The sequence below is a fragment of the Equus przewalskii genome, chromosome 30 (assembly GCF_037783145.1).
Source record: "Equus przewalskii isolate Varuska chromosome 30, EquPr2, whole genome shotgun sequence".
NCBI classification, from domain to species: Eukaryota; Metazoa; Chordata; class Mammalia; order Perissodactyla; family Equidae; genus Equus; species Equus przewalskii.
In genome coordinates, this window is record NC_091860.1 from 21,664,284 (window position 1) to 21,671,875 (window position 7,592).

Here is a 7,592-nt window from a genome sequence, read left to right on the forward strand (position 1 = left end):
CCATAGCGCCAAGCTTGAGAAATCCTGACATAGAGCCTTCCCTCTGATTATAGCCCCGGGAATAAAACATCAAGAAGCAATCTTTTTTTTTTTTTTTAAAGATTTTACTTTTTTCCTTTTTCTCCCCAAAGCCCCCCGGTACATAGTTGTATATTCTTCGTTGTGGGTCCTTCTAGTCGTGGCATGTGGGACGCTGCCTCAGCGTGGTCTGACGAGCAGTGCCATGTCCGCGCCCAGGATCCGAACCAACGAAACACTGGGCCGCCTACAGCGGAGCGCGAGAACTTAACCACTCGGCCACAGGGCCAGCCCCAAGAAGCAATCTTTATGGCACAGTCTGAGATCAGGGAGCACACTAGCAGGTCAGCCGACTCTATTATTTAAAATAATAATAAAAATAATAAGCAGACAACTATACTTATGAACGTCTTCCTCTCCCCTGCTTCAGCTGATCTGACATTGAACTAACTTTGCTATATAACCTGCTAAATAAATAACTTTTGTTCTCAGGACTAAAAAGCCAATGCAATTTCCCCATCTCAGTAACCTAGCAGCAAGGTAAGCAGCCAAGATTTCCATCTAGAGCTGAGCTACCAGCGCCCTCTGCTGGAGAAATTCATAACTGCAGCTTTATGTGCTGAGAACAAGAAACAATTGACCCAGGTCATTCGGATCTAACAAGTGTCTGGGGCCGCTGATTTTTTTCTGCTGAATATGTGATTGCCTAAAAGGGCGGGGAGTATATTGGCTTATAGGATCAATTTCTTTCTTATATAGTATCCTGAAAGTTTACACATTATTTGATAGTGATTAAATATTCCTCGTCCTTCTCTATAAGCACAGAATTAATTCATGAAACAGCATCAAAGTTTAATGATAGAAACAACAAAAGCAGATCCGAGGATGCTCTTTTTAAATTTTTGACTACTTAGAAATTAAAGAAAATTTGGAAAAAGTATAGAAAAGTAAAAGGAAGAACAACAATTATGTGCAGTCCCACTTCCAGAAAAAGTGACTATTTTACATTTTGGAATATTTTCTTCTAGCCCTTTTTCTAGGAAAAGAAAAAGTTTTTTAAAATTGTTTTGACTGGGGCTGGCCCGGTGGTGTAGTGATTAAGTTTGCACACTCCGCTTTGGTGGCCTGGGGTTCGCAGGTTCGGATCCCGGCGCAGACCTGGCGTGGCTCATTAAACCACGCTGCGGCGGGGTCCCACATAACATAGAGGAAGATTGGCGCAGATGTTAGCTCAGTGATGGTCTCCCTCATACACACAGACAAAATTGTTCTCATTGTTTGTTTTGCCCAGTGCTTGCATCCTGTAGATAAAAATTTGTTCTGTGGTTTTTTTTTCTCTGAACGCATCATAATCATTTTTGCATGTTATTATGAGCATTTTTTGTTACTGTGAGGGACACATGGATGCGTCGCCCTTTCTGGGGAAAGAGCTTGTTGTCCCAGCTGCTGCCCTTGGCCGCCCCCTTCAGGGATTGCCTCTGCTGCAGGGAGCCACCTGGACAGGTTCAGCTCTGCCCAGCACAGCGCACGTCCAGGGGCTGGCCGAGGCAGGGACGATGGCCCGGCCATTTCCGCCCAATGGGGGAGAGCTCTGGTGGGCCCTTGGGCTCTGGAGGTCCCCAGGGGTCGGCTGCAGTTGCACTCCTGCCTCTGCCCAGTCCTGCTTCCCGCTCTGGCCTTCCACAGCTGTTCTCCCAGGGCACTTCCTGCACGTGAAACCCCCTCTCACCCTCTTCCTCCCAGAGAACATGTCCTGGGAGTGCCCTGGGATGTTGTGCGTGCCCGTGACTGTTACTTTTCATTTTTTTATTTTTCAGAAGCTGTTTATTTTCCATCTCCCTGATTTCCGTTTTCTGTTCAAGAGTCTGTGGAAGAGCAACTCAAGAGCAGTCAGTGGTTCTTCCTACCCATTCAGCGGCCTGTGCAGTGGGAGCTGCGGCCCAGTCTTCGGTGGCAGGCTGAGGGCTCCATCCTCAGTAGGAAATGGCTGGACGGGCACAGAGGGGACCAGCATGCCTTCAGACAGCGTGGGGCCTCGGGGTGAGCTGGAGCAGTCCATCCACCCCGAATTCTCTCTTTGGTCACAGCCTTTCCAGCAGTGGCTTGCTCTCCTTTTCAATCTCTTCAATATCTCTGTAGAGTAGAGATGAGGTGCGACCTCCTGTGGGTGTTCACAGGAGATGGTGCCACACGTGCACTCAAGTTCTGGGCCAGCATCCACCACATCAGACCTGCTGAGTGGGCTCCCTTGTGTTTGCAGGGATGGTGGTGTCCACATAGCAGAGGAGAGTGTGTCACACAGAGCAGTGGCGGGCAGGTTAACACAAGAGGCCTCTGTGAGAGGCTGGCGGTCAGCCCTGGGGTCAGTTGCCACCAGAAGTCACGGCTCCTGGAAGGCCGCCTGGATCTGGTTAGTGAAGGTTCCAGCAGAGAAGCAGCTGGCAGTGGGAGAGGCTCCAGCGGCAGCAGCAAACTTGAGCACAGCTCACCGGTCAGCATTCCTGGAGGATGTGACACTGGCATCGGCCGGGTTTTCAGTGGCGACAATGGCACGGGCTGCCTGTGGAAGCTTTTCCCAGGTTCTCTTCAGCTTTACGATGTAGATGCCATCACTTTGCCTTTTGTAGATGTGCTGTTCCATTTGGAAGTCAAGGCGGCTGCCACCTGAGTGGGCTCCTCCTGTGCGGAAGGGGAGGACATCCTCCTCCGCCGTTTGTGGGACACCCAGGGCTCTGGACACTGTGAGTTTCCCTTCAAGTTATGGTGGGAACCCAGACCAACACTGTATGGACCCCCCCTGGCTAGTGTGGAAAGCACTTTTAATTTTTTGAATGCAGTGCTATGTGTACATGTTTAAAAAAATTACAACAGTGCAAAAGGATATTTAGTGCAAAGGTAAGTCTCCGTCTCATCCTGAGCCCTACTCCCCAGTTGTTCTCCTCAGAGGCAAATACTGTGATCCCTCTTGAGTCCATCTCTTTGCAGGGCTGGGCTGTGCAAATACCCACCTGGATACTGTGACGGTTAATTCTACGTGTGCACTTGACTGGATCACTGGATGCCCAGGCATCTGGGTAAACATGATTTCTGGGTATGCCCATGGGGGTGTTTCCACAAGAGATCAGCATTTGAAGTGGTGCATTGAGGAAAGCAGGTGGCGCTCCCCAGGGTAGGTGGGCCTCATCCAGTGCGCTGAGGGCTGAACAGAACCAAAAGGGGGAGCAAAGGAGGATTCAGCCTCTCTCTCTCTGCCTGACTGCGTGACGGGCACAGCAGTCTTCTCCTGTTCTCTCTGCAGACTCGGCCTGGAGTCCACACCACCGGCTCTCTGGCTTTCTTGGGCCTCCAGCTTGCCAACTGCAGATCATAGGACTTCTCAGCCTCCACAATTGCATGAGCCAATTCCTTGTAATAAATCTCTTTCTAGAGATATCTATCAATCACCTATCTATCTATCTATCTATCTATCTATCTATATCTATCTATCTAATCTATCCATCCATCCATCCTACTGGTTCTGGTTCTCTGGAGAACCCTAATACAGACACATATCACTTAAAACTGTATTTGGAAAGAGTTCTAGATTTACAGGAGAGTTGCAATGTTGGTATGGAGTTCCCCCATCTCCTTCATGCAGCTTCCTCTGTGAACCCCTCACACCACCATAGTCACCACGACTAAGAAATGAACAGTGGCGCACTACTGTCAACCAAGCTGCAGATTTAGTTAGGATCTCCCCGTCTCCCGCTCCCGTCCTCCTTCTGGACAATGTGGGCTCCCAGCTGGCGTTGAGCCTGTCACTTCATGGCTTCATGATCCTCCTTCCAGCAGATGTCCTGGAATTACTGCACTTGGGTTGGACTCAAGGCAATTCTGCTTCTTGTTTTTTTTAATGCTGGTATAAATAACATGCTGCTTCACAGTTTTTCATAAAGTTCTCCATTTCAGATTCTTTCGTGAGGGTGCAGGGTTTGGCCATTTTTTTAAGGGTGTTGATCCATGTTACCAACTTTCCCTCTACAGTCGTGCGTTTACCCCAGGAGCTGCCGTCTGACAGTGGGGATGACCTCCGATTCCACGTAAACAGGGACGTGCTCTTCCAGTCCCCTCCTCCTGGCCTCTCAGGACGGCTTCTCATGCGGTCCGTCCCGTCCCACGTCAAGTCTGTGAGCTTCAGCTTCCCTCCTGGACACACCCCTCCTGAGTCTCTGTTCTCCTCCCTCTCGGCTGATTACCCTCCAGGCCTCCTGCCCAGCCGGCACGCTGGGGCTGCCCTTCGTCGTCCTTCCTGGAGGTCCCTTTGGCCCTTCCTGGGTTGGCATCTTAGCCCGGGGTCCCTGAGATGGTGAGCCTGAGCCTCAGGCTTGCAGGCAGGCCGCTCATTTTGGAAAGTGATTTCAGGGAGCAGGAGCCGGACTGTGAGGCCAAGGAGGGACGCGCATGGGTGTGTTGTCATGAGAGAAGAGGAAATCTCAGTATTGGTCTCTGCTTGGCTGCAGGCACAGGGCTCCTGAGATCCTTGTCATTTCCTAAGTGACAGGAGCACTAGGAGCATCTTTTGTTCTGACGTTTGGTCTTTGACCGGGTTCCTGACACAGGGCTCCTAAGTCCCTTGGAATTTCTTGGGTGATGGGAGCGTCTGTTGTTCTAATGAGGTGACTCTGGGATTCTCTTCAGACTAGACTAGGTGGGGGAGGAGCAGGGACCTGCAGAGAATACAAAAGGGACCATGATAATTGATACATTATCGATTGATAATTGTTAAAGCTGGGTAATGTGTATGTGGTAGTTTGACACTTTCTCTCGACTTTTCCATATGTCTGAAATTGTTCATAATAAAAAACCTCTTTTAAAAATGTGCCATTCCAGGTTAGATTCGCGTACCTGGTGGGAGGGAAGGTGGAGGAGGGCGTCTGAAGGTTGAAATCGATGCTAATGAATGGCAGCAACTTCAGACGTCCCCCAGTGCTCTCCTATGCCGTCACTGTGTTGGGACAGCGCATTTGAGGAGTGAAATAAACAGTCTGTCAAGGAAACGGGCCACCATCTTCCAACACCTGCTGGTTCCAGATTTTTCCAAGGAAGCCTTGTTATCCCTAGTAAGAACTGTCGTCTCTAAGAAGTAAGTCCTGGTGATTATTTCACCAGCAAGTTCTCCATAATTTATTTTAAAAAGAAACAGAATCAAACTTGAAATATGTGTTGAGAGGAACGGAGAGGCATGATGCCAGAAGAGGAGCCATTCGTTAAGGCCTGGCCATTTGTCTCAATTCTCTGTGCGTGCCCTGGGGTGGCTGTCAGCACAGGGGGAGTATTTAAGTGGGATTATCTGAGCTCTTTGCTGCTGCAAAGATGGATGGTGTCTAAGCGGAACCTCTTCTCCTCACAGTCACCAGGCAAAATAATAACGGTCAGGAAGAACACCACCAGGCCCCTAATGAGAAACTGTTGACAGAAAAATTGCTCTAACATTCATCAAAGAGCCAATAAATGTCGAGGAAGGGACTGGAGATGCGGCGGCTCATAAATTCCTTCTCTCGGGGACTCTGAGGCGAGTTTGGGGACAACACACCCGCTCTGCCTTTTTCCCGAACGTTGCTAAATAAACTTCCAGAAAGCTTAGAGCAGTTATGGGGTGGCTTACCCTGACAGCTCTGAGGGGATGATTGAGGACAGCCGCTCCAGTTTTTGGTCAGAGGGTCCTGTTTTTGCCCCAATACCGGCCAGGTCTTTATCTTTTCAGTCATTTAGACCTTGTCTTTGTGATGTCACAATTCCTAGGTTAACTGAGAGCTGAGACCCTTTCTGGCTTGAAAAGCCAAAGCTCTATGTAGACGATTCCATTTGCTCACTAATGAGTCAAAATGGATTTTCCCTCTTGATTCCTGTAATGCTTATTGCCTGGTGACCACTTAGCAGCCAATCGAACGGCTTCCTTGTGACAGATCTTCCTTTGGTGAATCTTGTTTTCACTTCTTAGGGGACGAGCATGTTCGCCGAGTGGCTAGTGTGACTCCGCCTCTGGACTGCGTTTGGGTTCCCCCAGGGGCGGATCCCGGATCAAGGACTCATGGGAAGACTGTTTGTTGGAAAGTGAGCCCAGGAAGCACGGTGAGGGGTGGGACGAGCTGGGGCGGGGAAGGAGAAAGGGCCATCGCGTCTGCGTGAACGATACTGGGTCTCAACCCTGCTGGGTCTTTGGGGAAGACACAGTACCACGTCTCAGAGCTGGTCCCTCAGATGACCGGGGAGGGGGCGTTTATCCGTGGACACCCGTTGGCTGCTCCTTGGGGGGTGTCCCTCGAGGCCTTCACTCCTCCTACTTCTGGGTTGGCCTGTTGAAGGCTGAGCTAGCTCCTGGAGTGCCAGAAGTCACCCTCAGAGAGGCAGACACAAAAGTGCCTGGGCTGGGGCGGGGGTCGGGGGTCGTAGTCAGCTGGGGCTGCTATAACAAGATAGCACAGGCTTGGGGGCTCAAAAGCAGACATTTATTCCTGACAGTCCTGGCGGCTGGAAGTCCAAGGTCAAGGCGTCAGCAGATTTGATTTCCCCTGAGGTCTCTCTCCTTGGCTTGCAGACGCCACCTTCTCTCTGTGTCCTCACGCGGTCTCTCCCTCCTCTTATCAGGACACCAGTCCCAATGGATAAGCTCCATCCTTATGACCTCATTTAACCTTATTACCTCTTTAGAGGCCTCCTCTCCAAATACAGTCACATTGCGGGTAGGGCTCAAATATATGAATTTTGAGGGCACACAGTTTGGTCCACAACTGGGGAAAGCTGTTACCTGTGGAAACTGCCCAGCACCATGCAGGTGACATGGGGTGGGGGGTGGTCATCATCAGCATTGCTACACATATATGTTTAATTTCATGCTCCCAGCCACATAGGAGGTAGGTGTTATTATCCTCCCCATTATAACCATGAAGAAGCTGGGACTCAAAGAGGTGAGACACCTGGCCCCACACGCAGCTAGTAATAATGGGGCGGCTCAGAGGCCACCCAGCTATCCGACTCTTGTCCCATGATAACTATTTTGTATTTGAATTTTAACATCGTCGTGGTTTATCTCATCTACTAGACTAAGTTCCTGGAGGGTCATAATTGTCTTACCTTTAAAAAAACCCATCCTATGGTGCCTCACTCAGTGCTTCGCAATTAAGTAGATTCTCAATAAATACATGAATTGATGTTTGTGTGTGTGTGTGTGTGTGTGTGTGTGTTAAGGAAGATTCACTCTGAGCTAACATTCATTGCCAACCTTCCTTTTTTTTTTTTGCTTGAGGAAGATTAGCCCTGAGCTAACATCCATGCCAACCTACCACTACTCTGTATGTGGGATGCCTCCACAGCATGGCTGATAGTGGAGTAGGTCCGCACCAAGGATCCAAACCCACGAAGGAGGTCGCAAAAGCAGAGCTCGTGGAACTTTAACTACTTGGCCATGGTGCCAGCCCCGAATTGATGTTTTTAAAATCACCTCTTGACTGTTTCTTTTGGAAACAGACCCAGAAAAAAAAAATCCATGCAACTACAATAAAGGAAGTTACGTCTGCTTTCATGGGAACATGGTA

General features: G+C 49.6%; 1 long non-coding RNA gene across 1 annotated transcript; it reads left to right on the forward strand.

Annotated features, from left to right (window-relative positions):
• The first annotated feature begins 1,426 nt into the window (after positions 1–1,426).
• Positions 1,427–4,874, forward strand: LOC139080517 (uncharacterized). Its single transcript, XR_011535080.1, has 6 exons — positions 1,427–1,521; positions 1,836–2,058; positions 2,646–2,759; positions 3,004–3,092; positions 3,317–3,426; positions 4,042–4,874. It is a non-coding gene; the product is annotated as an uncharacterized lncRNA (long non-coding RNA).
• Positions 4,875–7,592: the final 2,718 nt, after the last annotated feature.